This window comes from Musa acuminata, chromosome BXJ2-9, assembly GCF_036884655.1.
Source record: "Musa acuminata AAA Group cultivar baxijiao chromosome BXJ2-9, Cavendish_Baxijiao_AAA, whole genome shotgun sequence".
Taxonomy (NCBI): Eukaryota; Viridiplantae; Streptophyta; class Magnoliopsida; order Zingiberales; family Musaceae; genus Musa; species Musa acuminata.
Window position 1 is genome coordinate 35,829,057 of NC_088346.1, and position 24,244 is coordinate 35,853,300.

Sequence of the window (24,244 nt, forward strand, 5' to 3'; positions counted from 1 at the left end):
CATAATGATGAAATTGTGTAATGAAAATATTAAACATTTTGAAACCATGTTTTAGTGTCATGCATAATGATCATGCTTAATAAATTTTAAAATTATGCCAGATGAATCTTGCGATTTATGGATTATTTATTTTTACTATAATGGAAGTGCCTTTTTGATCTTTGTTGTAATAAATCTTACACTTTAGGTTTTAAACATGAGACATGTTTTTATTTGGCATAAATTAAATAAAATCATATGAATTGAAACAACCAAAAAGAGAAAAATATTTTTTCCTTGAAAAATTATTTTTCTCTGTCTTATTGATCTTGATGATTATTATGATAAATCTATGTATACCATTTTGAATCTCTTGAAAGTAATGTTGAGATTTTGATGAATTTGACGATTTGAATTTAAATGAGTTTGTATTCAAATTATGATTTTGATTTCTTGGATTTACTACTTGAGATTCTTTTTTAATCATAATCTCTTCTTTGTACACCTACAATTCTTGTTATTTATAAAAGAAAGAGATTTGATAAAATGAATCGTGTCTTTTAGTATTCAAATGGTCTTATCTTTAATGATATGATTTCTTTGTATCTATGATATAAATGCCTTGAAATGATTAAAATATTTTTACACTTTTATGCTCTTCCCTACTTCTTTCTTGTTTTCAATGATAACATGGGGAGAAGTTTTGATCATGTATGGTAGGATATAATTTGACAAAATTGATACCATCATGATATGAAACATTTATGATTTACAATGATGCATGCAATACTTGTGCTTTCTAATTATGATGTGATGTATTGCATACGATGTAAATCATGATTTAAAATGCTATGAGTTGTTGCTAAAATGATAAATGTTGATTTAATGTTTTGTATCATGAATGCTCTAAATGATGATTGTTTGGTATGTTGATAAATAGTTAAAAATTTTAGTATCATATATGATATCCTCATAATGTCGATCGATTTATTCAATATCATGCATGAATGAAATATAAGATTTTTGAAAATATACATATTTTAATTTAAAAATATAATAATGCACAAATAAGATTGACACTTAACCCTTGTCATGATTTGAAGATTATAGTAAAGGGAAATGAATTACACTATTGTATTGTTATTCCCTTCTATTTGACAATGACATAAGGGGAACAAATTTTGCTAGCTAGCTTGCAAATATCAAGAGAATCAATGAGTGCTATGTTACACATTTTGAGAAGAAATTACTATATTGAAACATTAATGTAATTATGAATGATGATATGATATTATGCATGTAATACTTCAACTTATGATAATGATTCATGCAATGATAAAATATTCATGATGAAAAATTGTCTTGACATTCATAACTTGATTATTCATCTTTTGTCATGATTTTGAAATCGTTGTAAAAGGAAAAAGAACTACAAAACTGTATTCTTCTTTTCTTTTTGACAATGACAAAGGGAAGAAATATCGCTAGCTCATCTTGCAAAATTTAGAAACATGCACTTTGCAAAGGAAGCAAAAATGACACTTCTCAAAAGAGAAGAAAGAGCTTGCTTTCTTGAACATCTTTAATTTGCTAGCTAGCATAATGTACAATTTGCTATCTTGAACATTACAAAGAAATGCTATCATGCACATCGCAAAGAAAAGCAAATATGCTAACTTACAAATCTTTAAATTTGCTAGCTTGTATGTAGTAAAACGTACATATTGTAAAAATTGCTAGCATGTAGAGAAGCAAACAGTTGCTATCTCAAGAAAAGCAAAAATGCTAAACTTGCACATCTTTAATTGCTACATTGCATGATGATAAAACTTGATATTATATTTTTTTTATACAATGTATTGAACTTTTTACCTCTAAACACTTGATACTTGGAATATTTTAAAATGTGATCTTGATAAGAATATTTCAAGTTGCTCTTTGTGCTATATCTTTTCAAATGAATCATGAGCCTTGATATCATATATTTCATAATATAGAAATAATAAGATTTCTTTGCCTTGTATGCCTTACGTGATGATTGTACATCAATTTGTTTTATTATGAATTATATGAATCTTGATCGTAAACTTGTTAAGAAAAATTTTAATGAACTATGAATCATATCTTTGGTATTCATGAATTGATCCTTATTGATATATTTCATGAATACTTTGCATATTTAGCTTGTTGAATGGTTAAAATTTTTAGCCATTGAGTCATCCCTTTTATGAAGGTTTTGCTAGCTTGTGTATTGAAAATGAAAGTAAACTTCCTAGCATGCTAAGGAAGTAAAACTTGTAAGCTTGCACTTCTCAAAAAGAGAAGAAAGATCTTGCCTATCGAAAGAAGCAAAAAGTGCAATACTTAGAAAACTTGCAACAAAATTACTCTTGCCATGCTTTGTATAAAAAATAGGTTGATATCCTTAAAAGCATCACCTTAAATTTTTTAGTGTATCACAATGTATAACATGTATCGTAAATTAAAATTTTTGAGACTATTATCATATCATGTTTAACAATTGATATCTTTCATTGATATGATAAATTATCATCTCATGATGTATCACATAATGATATCATGATTTGCGATTGTATCGTGTGATCCTTGGTGAATTTTCACATTGATATCCTTCATGAAATGATTTCTTTGCATTATTGTCTTGTATGCATCGATTGAAATATTGATTGATGCAAAGTTGATAGAAAAGTTTAAATCATCGGTTCCTCTCCTTCTTTTTGACATTGACAAAGGGGGAGAAAGTTATTGCTAGCTTGCACACTTGAATGAAGAATTTGCTAGCTCGATCATTGTAATGAAGAAATTTGCTACATCAAACATCATAAATATTGTTACTTGCAAAGAAAAGCAAAGTGCAATCTTGCACAAAAATTTAAGTGTTGAATTGCCATGATTGAACTTAAGAATTTTGCTATGCTTTTGTGCTTATATGTTGTGATGAAAATTTAACTTCATGTTGCAAAAACTTGCATATCTTTTAAAATAGCTAGAGCTACTTCTCCTTTTTGTTGATGACATAGGGGGAGAAGTATATTGATGACTTCATGCATTGAATTGAATATTTTATATATTTGCATGATGGTTTAAATGTTTATCACAACATGTGATGAATGTTACTTGGATTTGGGATAATCCAAGTGTTCTATCAATGGCATATTGATAGGGGGAGTTTGGTTAAACTCTGGGGAGTTAAGGTTAACTCCGTTAGTCATCAATTAGTTGTCATCATCAAAAAGAGGGAGATTGTTGAATCTCATATTTTGATGATGAAACTAATTGATTGTGTTTAGATGTTTAACTACATTTTGAGTGATGCAGGTCTACTCAATCAGGATTAGACAGTTGATGCAGGAGGAATTGACATTGCGCTGGAGGAGATCACGTTAGGATATTGGACGACAGAAGGCTTTGGACGTCGGGCATCGGGCCAAGGAGAGCAGAATTGTGCCAAGGATATTGGGGTTGCAAAGGTCAACCGTCGATTGGGCAATAAGCCGCAAGAGAGGATGATGTGTTGAAGAATCAGATGAAGCGCCAACCAATGACGTGCCGGGCAACAGAATGTCAATTCGCGTTGTAATAATTGTCTAGATCGGAGTAGAGTTTTGGCTTGTGTGTGCAGGATTAAGTACGATAACGATGAAGACATAAAGCAAAACAAAGTGTTTGAGTCAAGTGCAAAGGATTCGTTGCAAGTTCAAGAGTTCAACGGAAGTCCGAAGGTTCGTCGGGAATGCTGTCGGAACTAGCCGAGAATGAGTAGGGAGCTTGCCGAAGGGTTTTTCGGAAGCTCGCTGGAAGGTTCGTTGGAAGTTCACGGAGCTTGCCAAGAAAGATCATAGCTTGCCGAAGAAGCTCATTGAAATGCGCCAAGATCAAATCGTGAAGTCTAGGAGCTTACTGGGAGTCCATAGAATGGTTTCCGAGAGTTTATCGGAAGACCGTCGGAAGTTCACTAGAAGCTCGTCGGAAGAAGTCTTGACTTGCAGACTTTGTAATAACTTAGGAAATATCTTTAAATTCTTAGTTAGCACATTAATTAGGGTTAGGATTATGTGTTAATCTTATAACCCAAGTAGGGGCCAATTGGGCTCGAGTTCGGACTGGTTTAGGCCAAGTTTGGAGCCCAACCAATGAGCTGAAAAAGTGTAGGCGGTGGCACTGCCCAGAACCCGAGAACTGAGCGGTGGCACTGTTGGACTGAGCGGTGGCATCGGCCAGTACCCGAGAGGTCTGGCGGTGGCACCATCGGACTGGGCGGTGGCATCGCCAATACACTATCAGTGTCAGAGAGACAGGCAATGGCTGTTGGGAAATCATAGGGGGGGCGACATCATATGCGCAGCGGAAGAACAAGAAAACAAAAATCCCCGATTCCCAAAAAAGATGTTCATCGTCGTGCGAAGATTGGTGCGCAAAATCCGCAAAAACACAAAACTGCGTATAGAGATTGTGTTACCTAGGGAGATCGTATATCCCTGTTTCCTTGCAGATCCTTAGGAGAGGGTGAAGGAGGTCAAGCGTCCTCCTCTCTAGCGGTGATCCACACAGCAGGGTTGCGACGACGCTCCTCAAAACTCCAGGCCTACTCTGAGGTGGAGAGGGAGAGGAGAATAGGAAGGGCAAGCAAAGACTCTAGCCTATGAGGCTGTGAATCCCTCCTATTTATAGAGATCCCGTGTCAAACCCTAATAGGTCCTTCCCTAGTGGGTATTGGATCTGCATCCAATAAGACAAGGGCTCCGTCGGATATCTCATATCCGAACCTCTACTCATCGCAATGCCTACCATATGTGTGTGACCCTCTAGGCCCAATATCGAGCTGGCCGTGAGTCATACCTGTCAGAACTCCTTCTAACTCAGTGAATTACTATCTCTGTAATAATTCACTCAACTCATCGACTACGGAAGTACTAGGCCACTACGCCGTAGTCCCCAGACGATACAGGGGAATCCAATCCATTGGACCTGTCTGTCCTCAGTTACCATGTACCTATAGTCCCTCATCCATCTAATATCCCAGAGACCGTATATCGAGCATGGTGCTGTCAGACCCATACGGTTTCTACTCGAGTCTCGCTCTAATCGGATTCTCCCGGAGAACTCTTTCTCTCTCAACCCGAATGACCCTGGCCAGGGATTTGTCTGAGCAAGAACACATGGGATATTCCTCTCATGATACCAAGAGTGGATGATCCTCTATCGACACTCAATAGCCCTCGTAAGGTCGACTACCACTCCCAATGACCAGCTGTACTAGATCTGGGAACAGCCAAACCTATAAGTCTGGTATCAAAGAGTGGAGCACTCATACAGGACATCCTTGGTGTCTCAAGTCTAAGAACCAAATACACCACTAGGACTACGGAATCGTTGTCTGACAATAAGGCATCATCAACCATCCAGCATTCTGTAAGCGGATCAATCAGTGAACTCATTCTCCAATGAGCACCTGTACTGTATCCCTAGTGTCCCTACACGAGCAGCTATGAGACCAGCTGCATCCATCATATGGACGGGTATACAGCACACCAGTCTATCCGGTTATCACGATGTCCCTCTCGAGTAACCTATGACCGGGATTATTTAGGATATGTGTTTAAAGGTGAATCGATCTCATTATCGTGATCTCATCACGATCCGATTCCCATTGCACAAATCCAAGGACATCACAATATATATGCATTTATGCAATAGTTATAAAGTGATATACGCCAAAATATAATAAGCAAAAAGATTCTGTATCAAGTCACACGTGCCATCACTCACGTGATTGGCTTGCTGGGCACCTATGACTAGCAATCTCCCACTTGACCTAAAGCCAATCACTTATGTGTCTGATCCCCATCAGACTCCTGTGACGCTCATAGACAATCTGAGACAACGGCTTTGTCAGTGGATCTGCAATGTTATCTTCGGATGGAACTCTTTCCACTACTACATCTCCTCGGGTTACGATCTCTCTTATAAACTGGAACCTCCTCAGAACACTTCTGATGAGACCCAGGTTCCCTTATTTGAGTAATCACCCCATAGTTGTCGCAATATAGGGAGATCGGCTCCTCACTATCCGGTACGACTCCCAAATCTGTGATGAACTTCTTCAACCAGACTCCCTCCTTTGCTGCATCTGATGCAGCAATGTACTCTGCCTCTGTGGTCGAGTCAGCAGTGGTATCTTGCTTGGAACTCTTCCAGCACACTACTCCTCCATTCAAGGTGTACACATACCCTGAATTCGACTTGCTATCATCGACATCAGACTGAAAACTTGAGTCAGTGTAGCCTTCAACCTTAAGGCTATTACCTCCATATACTAGTAAAAGATCCTTAGTCCTTCTCAAGTACTTAAGGATACACTTTACTGCTTTCCAATGCTCCAAGCCTGGATCCGCCTGATACCTGCTCGTGACACTCAGAGCATGCGCTATATCAGGCCTAGTACATAGCATGGCATACATGATAGACCCTATTGCTGAGGCATAAGGTATCATATCCATGTTCGCCCTTTCTTCTGGAGTCTTTGGGGACATACTCGTAGAAAGCGATATCCCATGTCTCATCGGTATGAGACCTCTCTTGGAATTTTCCATGCCAAACCTTTTGACAATAGTTTCTATGTACCTGGACTGGGACAAGCCAAGCATCCTTTTGGATCTATCTCTATAGATTCTAATCCCCAAGATATAAGATGCTTCTCCTAAGTCCTTCATGGAGAAGTGTCTAGATAACCAAGCCTTTACTGTGGATAGCATTCCTATGTCATTCCCAATGATGAGGATGCCATCCACATATAACACCAAAAAGCTAATAGCGCTCCCACTTACCTTTCTGTATACACATGGCTCATCTTCGTTCTTAACGAAGTCATAAGATCTGATTGCCTCATCAAATCTTATGTTCCAACTTCGGGAAGCTTGCTTTAGTCCATAAATGGATCTAAGCAACCTACACACCTTATCTGGGCAGTTTTTGGACACGAATCCCTCAGGTTGCATCATATACACCTCCTCCTCCAGGTTCCCGTTGAGGAATGCGGTTTTCACATCCATCTGCCAGATCTCATAATCATAGTGTGCTGCAATAGCCAATAGAATTCTGATGGATTTTAGCATTGCTACGGGTGAGAAAGTTTCGTCGTAGTCAACACCTTGCCTTTGACGATACCCCTTAGCCACTAGCCTTGCTTTATAGGTCTCTACCTTTCCATCTACTCCGATCTTTTTCTTAAAGATCCACTTGCAACCGATGGGTACAATACCTTCGGGTGCATCAACTAGGTTCCAAACTTTATTGGAGTACATAGAATCCATCTCAGAATTCATGGCTTCTTTCCACTTCCCGGAGTCTATACTCATAATAGCCTCCTTGTAGGTCTGAGGATCAATATCCTCTACATCCTCTGCTCTAATATGTCCCACATATCTCTCAGGAGGATGGGATACTCTATCAGACCTGCGTAAAGTTGATACTTGTGTATTAGGTACCTGAACAGACTCGAGCTGTAGAGTGGTGCTTGAGCTTGGTTCTCCAACCTCGCTCAATTCTATCATTCTCCCACTGTCTCCGTCAAGAATGTGTTCCTTCTCAAGGAACACTGCTCTCTTAGCTACAAAGACCTTTTGGTCCTCGAGATGATAGAAGTAATACCCACAAGTTTCCTTGGGGTATCCCACAAATTTACATCGCCCTGTCCTTGATTCTAACTTATCGGGGTTGTGTCTTTTAACATGGGCAGAGCAGCCCCTAATCTTAACAACCTTAAGATCAGGCTTCTTCCCTTTCCATATCTCATATGGTGTAGACACTACCAACTTAGTTGGAACTCTGTTTAGAAGGTAAGCTGCGGTTTCTAGGGCATATCCCCAGAATGAGATGGGTAGGTCAGCGAAACTCATCATGGACCGTACCATATCTAATAATGTACGATTTCTCCTTTCAGAGACACCATTGAGCTGAGGTGTATAAGGAGGTGTCCATTGGGATAATATCCCATGGTCCTTGAGGAAGTGAGTAAACTCTGTACTTAAGTACTCACCTCCTCGATCTGATCAAAGAGTTTTGATACTCTTTCCAGTCTGGTTCTCCACCTCATTCTTATACTCTCTGAATTTCTCAAAGGCCTCGGACTTGTACTTCATTAAGTACACATATCCATACCTTGAGAAATCATCAGTAAATGTAATGAAGTAGGAGTAACCTCCAATGGCATGAGTTGACATGGGTCCACATACATCACTATGTATGAGTTCCAACAACTCAGTGGCTCTCTCTCCAGTTCCACTAAATGGAGAGTTGGTCAGTTTTCCACGAATGCAAGGCTCACAAGTTGCATATGACACATAGTCGAATGGATCTAGATATCCATCATTTAGCAACTTTTGAATCCTTCTTTCATGGATGTGACCTAGCCTACTATGCCACAGGTATGCACTGTTCAACTCATCTCGTTTCCTTTTGGACACATTTATATTCATGATATGTGGAGTGGTGTCTAACATAAATAAACCATTATGCAATGTTCCTTTCGTGATGATCTTATCATCTAATAATATCGAACAACCATTGTTCTCAAAAACAAATTTATATCCACTAACTGTTAAACATGAAATGGAGATAATGTTTTTGATAATAGAAGGAACAAAATAACATGCATCTAATGCAATAAAAGCTCCACTAGGCAGATGTAGGGCGACCTCGCCAACAGCTAATACAGCAACTTTTGCTCCATTACCCATCTTGAGGTCCATCTCGCCTCTCTCTAGTCTCCTAGGCCTTGCCAGAACCTGCAACGAATTGCATATATGATAAGCACTACCGGTATCTAATACCCATGTGTTATCATAAGAGTCTGACAAATGGAGACTGATCATGAATGTACCTGAAGCTTCATCAAGCTTTTGTTTCGCCCTTTCTGCAAGGTACTCTTTGCAGTTTCTCTTCCAGTGCCCATCTTTACCACAGTGGAAGCACTGGCCTTTGTCCTTTGTTGGGTCTTTCTTAGCAACCTTTGCTTTACCTTGTTTGCCCTTGCCCTTTCCCTTCTTAAGGGACCTTTCTGCTTTCCTTTTCTTTCTGGTCTCACCAGTGTAGAGAACTGGCTTCTCTTTCTTAATAGTACTCTCTGCCTCCCTCAACATATTGAGGAGCTCTGGGAGAGTCACCTCAAGCTTGTTCATATTAAAATTCATTATGAACTGTGAAAAGGAATCTGGTAGGGACTGAAGCACAATGTCCACACACAAGTTATCCTCTAGGACCATTCCTAGACCTGTGAGTTTCTCTATCCACTCAATCATCTTTAGGACATGGTTCTGAACCGGTGTCCCCTCAGTCATCCTAGCGCGGAAAAGGCTCTTGGATATCTCATATCGTTGAGTCCTTCCCTGTTCCTCAAACAATTTACGGACATGTAGGAGAATGGATCTGGCATCCATCTTTTCATGTTGTCTCTGTAACTCTGGAGTCATAGAGCCCAACATATAGCACTGAGCAAGAGTGGAGTCATCAATGTACTTCACGTAGCGAGCGATCTCATCCTCGCTTGCCCCTTCTTCGGGCGTAGGCATCACTATATCAAGGACGTACACGATTTTCTCCGCTGTGAGAACAATTCTCAAGTTACGGAGCCAATCCGTATAATTTGGACCAGTGAGGCGGTTGACATCAAGTATGCCATGTAAGGGATTTGAAAGCGACATTTTCTGAAAATAAAGATGTAGCAAAAATGAATAACATGCAGATTTTGCAAGAAATAAACTATCAAGATATGGACTTCTATCTTAATATGCTCCCACTATTTTACTAACGAGTCACGCGACACCCTCAGCACGTGAAACGGAAGTCTCCGGCAGACTTCTAGTGGGGATCAGGATCCAATCAGCGTCTTAGTGTAACCTCGAGGGACTCGACCAATCACACTAAGCCTAAAAGGTAGACAACTCTTGCCGATCACAACTCCTTGTGATTCCCGTCCTGTTCGGCCTCCGAATCACCATGGCCTCGAGGGACTCGACCAACCATGATGCTCGGTTAAGTCAACACCTTCGTTACAAGATGAGTCTGATTTGATGATATACCCTCGAGGGACTCGACCAAGCATATCATGCCCTCATGTCACCGGTGACATCTCTATGTCGTAAGCAAGATAGCGAATCGCGATATAGGTGAGTCTCGAGGGACTCGACCAACTCAACCTACACCGGGATTCGGTTCCTACTCATAACGATGGAAGGCCACGTGGGTCAATCTAATTGCCTCACGTTTACCGACTTAATATTATCGAGAGATGTTTCTATGATTTGGTCTCCTAATATGACATGTCACACATATGCATATTTAATATATATCTACATCGCATGCAAATATATATACATATCTAGTATGTGTATAAGCAATCACACCAGATGATCATGGACCACAACCTAATATGATTAGGCCCGAGCCAGTAGGCCTAATCACTCACATCAAGATCTATGTGTGCAACGGTGCATCTCCATGCCTTGTGATCGTCCATCTCGTCCTCGTCGGTTCCGTCGACATCTTGATGCATCTCCATGCATCACGATCGTCCGTCTCGTGGGTCCCGCTATGGCATCCACGCTCCCGCTGCGCCTCCTCATGTGATTACAACTTAATCATAGGCACGCAGGCCCGACAATAAATGAGAAATATAATGGAGGTTCGCAGACCTCAATAATAATAATCACAAGTACACACATCACACGGTTCATGATCATCCGTCCACACATCATACATCACATGTATAAATAATCATCATCATGTAGGACTACTAGATAATAATAAAAATAATAATCAACTAAACCTTTTAATTAATTAATATTTTCTGAAATCAGGGATATATAGGGAATTTCTCAATTCCTAAGGGTATTTTCGTAATTTGGACAAAAGACAGAAACTGGAATTTCTCAAATTCCGAGGGGCAAAACTGTCTTTTGCCCAGAAAACCCTAATACCCTTTGCCCTTTTTGCTGCTGCCGCCGCCGCCACCCTGCCGACGGCGGCCTGTGCGGCGGGGCGAGGGCACTGCCCTCGCCTGCAGGCGGCACGCCCGCTGGCGGCGATGCCGCTGCGGGTGGGCGCCCCCTTCGGGCGCCGCTGCCTCCGCAGACGGTGCTGTACCGCCGGGCGGCCGCCCCTGTGGGGGGTTTTGCCCGCGGGAGCAGCGGCGGCAGGCGCCGCTTCCTTTCGGCGGCAGGCGCCGCTGCCCTGCGGCGCCTCTGCCCGTGGGTTGCCAGCCCCGCCAGCAGCAAGCCTGCTGCAAGCAGACCGCCGGCCGGCTGCTGCAGGCACAGCGCTTGCGCATGCGCCGGCGCTGTGCTGCCTGGCTGCGGCTGCAGCTGCGGCTGCCGCTGCAGGTGGCTGCAGGTATGCAGATCGAGGGCAGCAACTATTGCTGCCCTTCCTCGCTTTTGCGTCAACGATTTTGACGTCAATATTCTTCCTAAACACAACACACGCAGTTCAAAACCAATCATTCGCACGAACAACCTGGCTCTGATACCACTGTTGGGAAATCATAGGGGGTGCGACATCATATGCGCAGCGAAAGAACAAGAAAACAAAAATCCCCGATTCCCAAAAAAGATGTTCATCGTCGTGCGAAGATTGGTGCGCAAAATCCGCAAAAACACAAAACTGCGTATAGAGATTGTGTTACCTAGGGAGATCGTATATCCCTGTTTCCTTGCAGATCCTTAGGAGAGGGTGAAGGAGGTCAAGCGTCCTCCTCTCTAGCGGTGATCCACACAGCAGGGTTGCGACGACGCTCCTCAAAACTCCAGGCCTACTCTGAGGTGGAGAGGGAGAGGAGAATAGGAAGGGCAAGCAAAGACTCTAGCCTATGAGGCTGTGAATCCCTCCTATTTATAGAGATCCCATGTCAAACCCTAATAGGTCCTTCCCTAGTGGGTATTGGATCTGCATCCAATAAGACAAGGGCTCCATCGGATATCTCATATCCGAACCTCTACTCATCGCAATGCCTACCATATGTGTGTGACCCTCTAGGCCCAATATCGAGCTGGCCGTGAGTCATACCTGTCAGAACTCCTTCTAACTCAGTGAATTATTATCTCTGTAATAATTCACTCGACTCATCGACTACGGAAGTACTAGGCCACTACGCCGTAGTCCCCAGACGATACAGGGGAATCCAATCCATTGGACCTGTCTGTCCTCAGTTACCATGTACCTATAGTCCCTCATCCATCTAATATCCCAGAGACCGTATATCGAGCATGGTGCTGTCAGACCCATACGGTTTCTACTCGAGTCTCGCTCTAATCGGATTCTCCCGAAGAACTCTTTCTCTCTCAACCCGAATGACCCTGGCCAGGGATTTGTCTGAGCAAGAACACATGGGATATTCCTCTCATGATACCGAGAGTGGATGATCCTCTATCGACACTCAATAGCCCTCGTAAGGTCGACTACCACTCCCAATGACCAGCTGTACTAGATCTGGGAACAGCCAAACCTATAAGTCTGGTATCAAAGAGTGGAGCACTCATACAGGACATCCTTGGTGTCTCAAGTCTAAGAACCAAATACACCACTAGGACTACGGAATCGTTGTCTGACAATAAGGCATCATCAACCATCCAGCATTCCGTAAGCGGATCAATCAGTGAACTCATTCTCCAATGAGCACCTGTACTGTATCCCTAGTGTCCCTACACGAGCAGCTATGAGACCAGCTGCATCCATCATATGGACGGGTATACAGCACACCAGTCTATCCGGTTATCACGATGTCCCTCTCGAGTAACCTATGACCGGGATTATTTAGGATATGTGTTTAAAGGTGAATCGATCTCATTATCGTGATCTCATCACGATCCGATTCCCATTGCACAAATCCAAGGACATCACAATATATATGCATTTATGCAATAGTTATAAAGTGATATACGCCAAAATATAATAAGGAAAAAGATTCTGTATCAAGTCACACGTGCCATCACTCACGTGATTGGCTTGCTGGGCACCTATGACTAGCAATGGCACCGTCACTAACAGGCGGTGTTACCTCCAGCCTCGGAAATCCAAGAGAATTCAAAATTTGGAGCCCAAATTTGAATCCTCTTGGGGCCTATAAATACCCCTCAATTCTCAACTGAGATTACAACTTTTGCAAAGGAATAGATTGAGATAAGAGCCTTAGCAAAGTCTTAGTAAGTCTTGTTTTCGAATTGCTTGAGTGTTCACCTCCTTCCTTCTTGTTGAAAAAAATTGTAAGAGTGTGAACCACTTGTAAAAGGTTGTAAGAGGGGTATTTGTCCTTTCCCTTCAAAGTGATTTGCTAGTGGAAGTTGGGAGCCTCATCAAAGAAGGCTTTGCAAGTGGATGTAGGTCACATGACCGAACCACTATAAATCGGTATGCGTTTATCTTATTGTCATTTATATTACTGTAAACTATCTTCACTTTGATGCTCTACTTCTTTGTCTCCTTCTTATGTATGCCTTCAAGTTAAAACGCAATCGAAATGGTTTCAAACGAAACGTTGCTTTTATCGTACGAAGTTTTCGAAAGTGTTTAAATCGTCGAAAGTTTACATACTTTACCGCTGCACTAATTCACCCCCCCCTCTTAGTGCCGCTCCGATCCTAAAAAAAACTTCGATCAAAAAACTTATAGTGGTATGATAGGAAGTTTACTTTACCTCACTACAACTAGACCAGATATCATGTTCAGTGTAGGACTTTATGCTAGATTTCAATCGAACCCTAAGATATCTCATCTTAAAGCGGTTAAAAGAATACTTAGATATCTTAAAGGTACCACAAATCTACGATTATGGTATCCAAAATTTGAGAATTTTGAGTTAATTACTTATGCTGATATGGATTTTGCTGGGTGTAGACTAGATAGAAAAAGCACATCAGGAACATATCAATTTTTGGGACATTCCCTTGTTTCCTATTTATCTAAGAAACAAAACTCGATTGTACTATCAACAACCGAAGCTGAGTATATTGCAGCTAATGCATGCAGTGCACACGTTGTGTGGATGAAAAACACCTTAGAAGACTATAAAGTCCATCTTAAAAACATTCCCATTAAATGTGATAATACAAGTGCAATATGTTTAACAAAGAATCTCATTCAACACTCAAGAACAAAATATATTGATATTAGACATCACTTTATACGAGATCATGTCACTAATCATGATGTAATCATAGAGTTTATTGATACTAAGCATCAACTAGCTGATATTTTTACAAAACCTCTAAGAGAATAACAATTTGATTTCATTAGAAGAGAATTAGGAATATTAATATGTCCGAATGCATAAACTTGTTAAGATTATTTTTCAAATTTTTTTTATTTAATAATCAAATCACTTAATTGCCATGATGATTTTACACAATTACATGTTGTAATTACATGTTGTAATTACATGTTGGAAATTATGTGTTTTGGATACAAAAATTTTCATGATAATAAGCATATTTTATCTTTTTTGAATTTGAAAATCTATAGCAAAACCTTGTCCGAATGCATGAAAGTGTTAAATTTCATTTTTGGATCTTCTTGATCATAACAATCGGATTTTCTTAATACATTATTCTCTTCCGGACTTAATAAACATATGTCATATCGAGTTTTGGATTCACATCATTGATTTTTGCAATATGGAATCAACTAGCAAATACATCTTTTATAGACTTATTATGTGAAAAATATCTTTCGAGAAATGGATTTGATGATTCCTTCTTATATCTTTTGAGAAATAGTTTTACGTGCAAGGATTTGATTTACACACATATCTTGATTCTTGTAAAAAGAAAGCGTGCTTTAATATCTTATCAATTTTTACTTCATTTGAGTAAGCTCACAAATGGCTTTCCTCCTTCATGCAAAAAGATAATAACAAATAAAGAGGAAGAAGTAATGAAAGTCATCTCTATGTTATGTTTTCCTTGAGATGTTTGTATAATTGGTATCCTATCACTCATTATTGAAAAATGATATAAACCTAGTTAAAATTTGCTAATATCGTTCTCTTGATGACAAAGGGGGAGAAATATATGAATTGATACTATGAGTGTCATATTTGAATAAGAAATATATGAATTGATGCTATGAGTGCCATATTTGAATTTAATGCTGTATAAATTGATGCTATGAGTGTCATATTTGAATTTGAATTATGTTAAGGTATCAAAAGCTTGCATCGAAATATATGATAAATTGGTGATAGAATTACTATGTTATTGCCATATTTGCACTATGTTAAGATATCTAGAGCATACATCGTAATTCTATAAATTGATATCTTGTCATATGATGAAATGCTATGATTGCTAAACACTTGAAGCATTTATATTATGTTAAGATATCAAGAACTTACATCGTAGTTTTACGTGTTGATATCTTAGCATATGATGAATTGCTACGATTGCTATCTTTCACATTTGAAATGTAAAACCTGAAAATGGATGTCAAGCCTTAACATCATTTTCAGAGAAATACATCATGATAGGAATCATAATGGGAGTATTGATAAGGATAAATGATCTTAACTTATCAATATATCTCTTAAATTCAAAGGCTTTGAATTCAAGAATGACTTATCTCAAGTATGGCATATAGATAGGGGGAGTTAAGATTAACTCCGTTATCAATTGATTGTCATCATGAAAAAGGGGGAGATTATTGAATCTCGGATTTTGATGATGAAGTCAATTGTCATTTGTTATCTAATACATATGTTGAGATAAGTGTGCAGGATTAACTATGATGGAAGTAAAACATGCAGCAGGAGTTGCGTTGGAGTCAAGACCATGATCACGTTGGGTTTTCGAGAGTTTGACGGAAGTCCGGACGGTCGTCGGAGGTTCTACAGGAACAAATCTAAGAAGTCTAAGAGCTTGCCAAAGAAGCTCGTCGGAACTCGCCAAGTGGATCATCGCAAGTCCAAGAGTTAGCCGGAAGTCCGTCGGAGCATCGCTGAGGGTTCGTCAGAAGTTCGCCGGAAGCTCGCCGAAAGAAGCGATTAACGCAACAGAGCAAGTTGTAGTAAATGTCTTAATGAAATATCATAGTTATTATATGGATTAAGCTAGGAATGGGAGGTGATCCCATTAACTTAATCTGGGGGCAATTGGGCCCTTGATAGACCTAAATTAGGCCGAATGGATCAGCCCATTCGGACCTAGATTTCCTAGCCGACGGTGGCACCGCTTGGGTCGGCGGTGGCACCGCCCAAGAGCTCAGTCTCCTAGGAAATCTGAGCAGTTTAGGTGGTGGCACCACTTGGGCTCACTCTCCGAGCGAGACTGGGTGGTGGAACCGCCCCAGCGGTGGCACCGCTAGAGCTTGGTCTCCGAGCTCTATCAGGCGATTGTACTGCCCCAGTCAGGAGGTAGTATTGCCAGGACCCCAAAAATCCAGGAAAAGACATTTTTGAGCTCCAAATTCAAACCAGTTTGGGGCCTATATATACCCCACCCTTTCCTGCATAAAAGGGCACCGAAAATCCAATCTTACTCTGTGATTTTTAGAGCTCAAAAGTGTTGTAAAGGCTAGAAGTTCTCCTCCCTCTTTTCCTCCAAGTTTTGATCTTTCAAGAGAGGAGAGAAAATTCTATAAGGGTTGTATCCTAAGCCCGTCAAAAGGAGTGAAATTATAAAATGGTGGTTGGCCTTCGCCTATTGAAAGAATGCCTCTAGTGGACGTCAATGACCTCATCGGAGGACGAAACCAAAAGTGGATGTAGGTCAAGATTGACCAAACCACTCTAAATCTCGGTTTGCATTTACTTTCTGTTCTCTATCTTAACTGTAAACTGCCTCCATAGCTTTACTTTAACTGCACTTCGCCCAATCTAAGTTAAAGCAACTTCCGAATCGGCTTTCATATCGAAATCGCTTTTATCGTATGAACGTCGTATTTCGGTTTGCAATTACATTATGTTCTCTATTTTAACTATAAACTGCCTCTATATCTTTATTTTAACTGCATCTCACTTGATTACAAGTTAAAGTGATTTCTGAATCGGCTTTCTTACCGAAATCGTTTTTATCGTACGAACATCGTTTTAAATCATTGAAAGTTTTTCGCTATACTAATTCACCCCCCCCCCCCCTCTTAGTGCTCTTGATCCTAGCAGTTGGGTCGCTCCAAAGATCACTATATAAAACTAAAGAAGAAATTGCTAAAGGACGAATCGAGCACATCCGAAGATAAGAAGCAAACCAACAAAGACGAGGTAGCCTTTCACAATGAGGTATATAACTCACTCGAAATGTATTTACTTTATTTTGAAATTACTTGATGCATTTCATGAATCATTTTTAAATTAGTTAGTAAAATAACAAATAAAAAATAAAAAAAATTATAAAAGAAAATATATCATGCTTCTTTTTCTAATAATTTTGAAAATGATATTGAAAATTACATATTTTATGATAAAGGAACAAAATGTTAGATTTAAATCTAATGATTAATCATATATATGTTTTTAAAAAGAAATAATATGTATCTTGATGAATTTTGTATTGCTTTTCAATTTTGATTGAAAAATGCTTTATGTTTAATGAAATTATGTTTGATGATTTAATAATGATCATGCTTAATGAGTTTATATTTTTAAATTATGCATGATGATCTTTGTGATGTATGACTTATTGATCTTGTCGTGATGAACTTTGCTTTTAAAGGTGATGCATATTTTTATTTGACATAAATGAAAAAGGCATGCTTGTATAAAATAAATCACATGAATTGAAACAACTACAAAGAGGAAAGCATTTTTTTATTGAAATTTTTTTTTATCTACTTTATTGATTTTTCAAAAAAATAGATTAATGAATCTATTTATGTTATTTTATGAATCTCTAAAGTGATTTTGATGACCTAGATTTGAGTGAGTTATTAATCCAAATCATGATCTTGATTTCTCGATATTTGATACTTAGATCTTTCTATGAATTGAGATTTTTTTCTCCTTGTTTCTTTTTACGATTTACTAAAGAGAATATCTTTTTCGAAATTCATGATTTAAGATTTTTCATACTAATTGATCTCCTAAGATTTGTTTTTATTATTCACTAAAAAAGAGATTTGTCAAGATGAATCATTTACGAATTTATCTTTCTCGATCTTTCATCTTTCAGGTCATGATTTTCATATGATTACCTTTGTATTTATGTGATGCTTAGAGCATTGATGTAAGAAAGAAATAAATCACACCATTAAAAATTATTCTTTCTTATTTACAACAACAAAGGGGAGAAAGGAAATCACTTACATTTTGAGACATCGATAAATCTTTTTATTTCATTTTGAATCTCCTGTAACTTTGTTAATTTGACAAATTGAATGAGTTGAAAATAATGATGAATATTTTGAAAATAAATGTCTGTATCATGTTTGATGATTTTACATTTTGATATTGTGCATGATGAGTTGAAGTGATGATGTTTTAAAAAATATTTATTCAAATGCATGAATCGACAATCTTTTTGTCAAATGAATCATGATTTTTCTTGTGAATTTTTAGAATTACAACATAAGAATATTTATGGATCTAGATCATTTACTATTATTCTTCTTTTCGCTATTTTAGTCATAAAAAAGAATCATAATTTTTCTCTTGATTTTTTGATATTCACAACTTGAAATTTGGTTTATGACTCCCTTGTATTCATGAAGTATATATCTCATCACCCAATTAATTTTTTCTTGATATTCTGATTTGGAATGATGCATGAAATATTATGATTTTTTGATAAAATGATATATCATGAATGCTTGAGTATCATGTATGATATGCCCATAGTAATGATTTATTTTTGGTATCATGCATGAAGTAAGGATGAAATATAAGGTTTTAAAATTGTGCATATTTTAATTTGAAACTATAATGATGCACAAACATATTGAATTAAGAATGATACTTTATCTTTGTTATAGTTTGGAAATTGATGCAAAGGGAAAAGAATTATAACGTTGTATTCTTCCCTTCTTTTTGACAATGACAAAGGGAGAGAAAAACTTGCTATGAAGCAAAAGTGCTATCTTGTACATCTCAAGATAGGCAATACTCATGATGCATAAACATCTCAAAAATTTACTAGCTTGTATAAAGTAAAATTTTGCTAGCTTGCACTTTGCATAGGAAGCAAAAAATTACACTTCTCAAAAGAGAATAAAGAAAATTACTAGCTTGCATGATGATAAAACTTGAGGTTATGTTGCAATGATTTGAAATTATATCTCAAAAAATTTACTAAATGCACTTCTCCTTTTTGTTGATGACAAAGGGAGAGACGTTATGTTGATGATCATGCATGGAATGATATATTAAAAATTTGATTATGTATGATTTTATATTGCTTGGACTCATAATTATTTCTTGATTAAATTTGCTTTGACTTGAATTCAAGGTTTTATCAATATAACATATTGATAGGGAGAGTTAAGGTTAACTCCGTCATCAATTGGTTGTCATCATAAAAAAGGGAGAGATAATTGTTGAATCTTGGATTTTGATGATGAAACCAATTGATAGTATTTATAATTTGATCTGTGTTTTGAGTGACGTAGGAAGTTTCGATCAAGAAGAGACAATTAAAGCAAGAAGAATCATGTTAGGCTAGAGAAAAACATATCAGAAGATTGAACGTCGTACCGAAGGATCGGTCGACGTAACGGTAGAAGGCTTCGGGCCATGGGTTCGGGCATTGAGCCAAAAAGAGCAGAAATTGTTCCAAGGAAATCAGAATTATGAAGGTCAACAGGCTGATTGGGCAATAGGCCATAAGATAGGACGATGAGCTGAAGAATCGGATGAAGCATCGATAAACCAATGACATGTCAGACAACATTTGATTCAAGCTTTGTAATAATTGTCTAGATCAAAGTAGGTTTTAAGTGTGCATGATTAACTACGATAGAGATCAAAGCATAAAGCAAAATAAAGTCCTGGAATCGAGAATGAGATTTCATTGGGAGTTCGAGAGTATGTCAAAAGTCCAAACGTTCTTCAGAAGTTCTACCAGAATTGATCGAGAAGTCTAGGAATTTGCCAAAGAAGCTCGTCATAACTCGTTAAGAAGATCATCGTTAAGTCCAGGAGCTTGCTAGGAGTCCAGTGGAACATTGCTAAGAGATTATCAAAATTTCATCGGAAGATCAATAGAAGCTCGCCGGAAGAAACCCAGACTTACTAGACTTATTTAGCTTAGTGTATGTCTTAAAATTCATAGTTAGCCCATAATTGGGTTAGAATTGAGCCAACTCAATTAAGGGCCAATTGGGCCCAAGTTTGGGTTATGTTGGGCCAAGTGAAAAGGCTTAAACAGTAACCTAATATAAGAAACCATCATGGCATAATCTCATAGACTGTGTCAGGTAGTGGTACTACTAGTCAAGGCGGTGGTACTATCCACTCTCAGTCTCTGAGATAGTTAGGCGATGGTACCACCCAGACATAGTCTTCTAGATGGTGGTACCGCCAAACTAGACTGTGGTACCGCCCAATGTCAGTGCTACAAGCGATGGTACTACCCAGCGGTGGTATCGCTAGTACCTTGAAAATCGGGGATTATACACTTTTAGGCTCCAAGTTTAAATTCACTTGAAGCCTGTAAATACCCCTCTCATCCCTGGTTAACAAACATAATAATTGAGAACAAAAAAAGTAGAAAAATGCTGTTGTAATCTTATGAAAACTCCTCTCAAGCTCTAAGTGTTAGTCTTGTTTAAAAGAGGAGTGAAGGGGGTTGTAAAGGTTCTCTCCTGAACCTATCAAAAGGAGAATCGAGTTATAAGGGTAGTTGATCTTTGCCCATTGAAGGAAGATTGTTAGTGGATGCTGGTGGCCTTGACGGAAGAGGAATCGATGGAGTGGATGTAGGTCATGATGACCAAACCACTATAAAACGATTTGCATTTCTATCTTGCCATTTACATTTATTGCAAATTGCCATACTTCCTCATTACTTTAGCTGCACACCCTTACGAATGTTTTTTAAGTTAACATCTTTCTAAAATCGATTTTAATCGAATAAAAAAATTTTCGAATCGATGTAATTTTATCCACTACACTAATTCACCCACCCCCCCCCCCCCCCCCCGCCCCAAATGCTAACTCGATCGTAACACAGACCACCTGACCACCTGGGAGGCTGAGCCTCAAGCGGTTCCATAGCCCACTCTAGGCGGTGCCACTGCTTAGCAAGGTTCTAAGTGGTCCATCCGACCCACCTCAGTCCTGTTTTGGGCCCAATTGGCCCTAATTGAGTTAGTGGGATTACCTCTCAATCCTAACTCAATCTAAGTTCTAATTATGACAATGAAGGCATTAACTAAGTAATCTTTGTCTAGTATGTTAATTATTCTTCCGGCAAAGTCTCGACGAACTTCAAGTGAACTTTAGGCACGCTTTTGGCGAACTCATAATGAACTCTTAGTGAACTCCCAATGAACTCTCGGCAAGTTCCTAACGAACTCTCAGCGAGCTCCTGACAAACTCTAGGTGAACTCTTGATGAACTCTTGGTGAGCTCCCGGCGCATCTTCCGAATATTCGTCATATCGTCCGATCTTTGACTCCAGCCCAACATTTACTTTATGTCTTGTTCATTATTGTAGTTAAACCTACAACACTTATCTCAACATATGGATTAGATCAATAATTTATAAATTGATTTCATCATCAAAATTTGAGATTCAATAATCTCTCACTTTTTTATGATGACAACCAATTGATGACGGAGTTAACCTTAACTATATGTCATATTGAGATAAGCAAACTTAAATTCAAAAGGAATCATGACCTTTGAATTTATGTGAAATAATTTTGATCACAAGGATCGAATGAAATATATCAAATCAAAATTTCATATGTTTGTGTATCATTATAGTTTTGAATTAAAATATGCACACTTTCAAAACCTTACATTTCATCCTCACTTCATGCATGATACCAAAAATAAATCAATCATCACTACGGGCATATTATACATGATACTAAAGCATTCACTGATGATGCTAAGACAACATTCATGATGCTAAGACATTCATGATGCTAAAACATTAAAATTTTTAAGCATTTATCACTTCATGCATTAAATCAATATTTTGATCATGATGACAAACATTCATCATTTCTCCCATGCATGATACTAAAGCATTCATAATACATCATTTTGGGCATAACATTCATGATGCTAAGACATTAAAATTTTTAAGCATTTATCACTTCATGCATTAAATCAATATTTTGATCATGATACCAAACATCCATCATTTCTCCTTCTTTGTCATCAATAAAAAGGAGAATCATTCAACAATGCAAGTGTTTTAAATTATTCAAGTACATTTTATACCAATTTATCTAAGCTAGCAAAAATGAGAAGTTAAGCAAAAACTTTGCATGATAACTGCTTTTGCTTTTTGAAATAGACAAGCTAGCAATTTTGTTTTAGATGTGCAAAAGTTTTTTTGGTTCTTCTTGAGATGTGCAAGTTTCTTTCTTCCTTTGTCGTAAGAAGAAGAGGAAGAAGAGTAAGAGAGAAATTCATTCTTCATGAAAAAAATCAAGAACCAAATTCATGAAAGTTAAGTTTCATTGAATCATGCTTCTACTATAGCAAAGAGAGAGGATTCATCACAAAGAATCAAGATGTCCATACAAAAAAAATATCAAATCTCTATTCTTGCAAATGATCATCACATATTAAAAGTCCATAGATAAAATTATTCTTTCGTGAGTAAAGTGAGGAAGAATTCATGGGAAAGGATCATCAAATGAAAGATCAAAAATCAAGGTTCTTCTTTTGTAAATAGCAAGAAGAAGAATTCATAGGAAATGATCTTGATTTTAAAAAAAAATTGAAGTTATGAAAAATCAAGAAATTCAAAAAATGCATCAAGGAATTCATGCATTCAAAAGATTTAACATGCTTAATTCTTGGAGTGTTGCATTATAACATCATCAAGAAGTGCATCATAATATTGAAAAGCATATAATGTTAAAAGGCACATCATAAAGTGTAAGAGTATAGCATATCAGGGTACTATTGAGTATTTTCCTTCATTATCAAAAAGAGAGGAGAAATATATAAGCTATTTAGTTGGTGGTAAATTAAAATGTCTAAACAGAGTGTCAAGTTATCAATGAATTTGGTGCATCTCGGTTAAGATTTGATCTTAACGTAATTCAATTCGATCCAGTCGAGTCACTATGGAATCATCAAATAAGAAGGGTGTTGGCTCTGTTGGAGGTGCTACCTCAAAGGGACTAGTAGGAGGAGATTGACTTTCCCTATATATGGGTGTTTTTAGTTATGGTTCAGGTGGGGGAGGTTCAGTCCTCCTGGATAATCTAGTCCAAATTCCGTTTCTTACTATGCATCTTAATCTCCTTAATAGGTTTCTATTGATGATATTGAATCGATCTAGTTTTAAGGTTTCTTCATCAAGTGGAATAACTGTCATGTGCATGCATTAGTCTAGTAATTAAACCATCATATAGAAGCATTATATCTTTTATTGAGAGTTCAATCATATTTTATTGTATCAGATATCCAAAACAAATGTCATGTCCTTCCATAATCCAATACATTGTTCCTAATTCCATTTGACTAACTTCATCATGATGGTATTTTTTTGAAAGTATGATACTTATCATGATGTGATGGAATAATTTTATACTGAAGGGTAGCAAATGTTCACAACTTTTTGGAACGATGGACAAATTTGGGTTACCAAAGTTAGTGCCTAACGCCTTAGAATATGTAACCCCAATTGATTCAATATCCCATTATCCTCTAAAGCAGCAACCTCTTCTTTTTTCTGGAATTCATATAAGATTATAAATTACACTATCCTTAATGGGTATATGATGTCCTAAGAGATAAGTGGATACCTTATCGTTTTCATCCACATACAAGTTGTTGTAAACCAAAACAAGCGAACAAGTCTAGGATAAATGAGTTCGCTTATTTGAATAATTGGAAGGACATCTAAGTTGGTAAACCATTAAATTGGTTCTAAATTACTCAATTCTTCTATATCTACATATTTTCCCTTATGAACACTTCTAGACTCAAAGGTTAGGAATTTAAGGGCATGTTGAGGGGAATCAAAAGAGTATGGTATTATAGGTTTCATCTAATCTCCTCTTTCCTTTGTTCCTTGAGGATATTCTAGATGTCATGGAGACTACATATATCACAAAGAATAAGATTAAGTAATCAATGGAG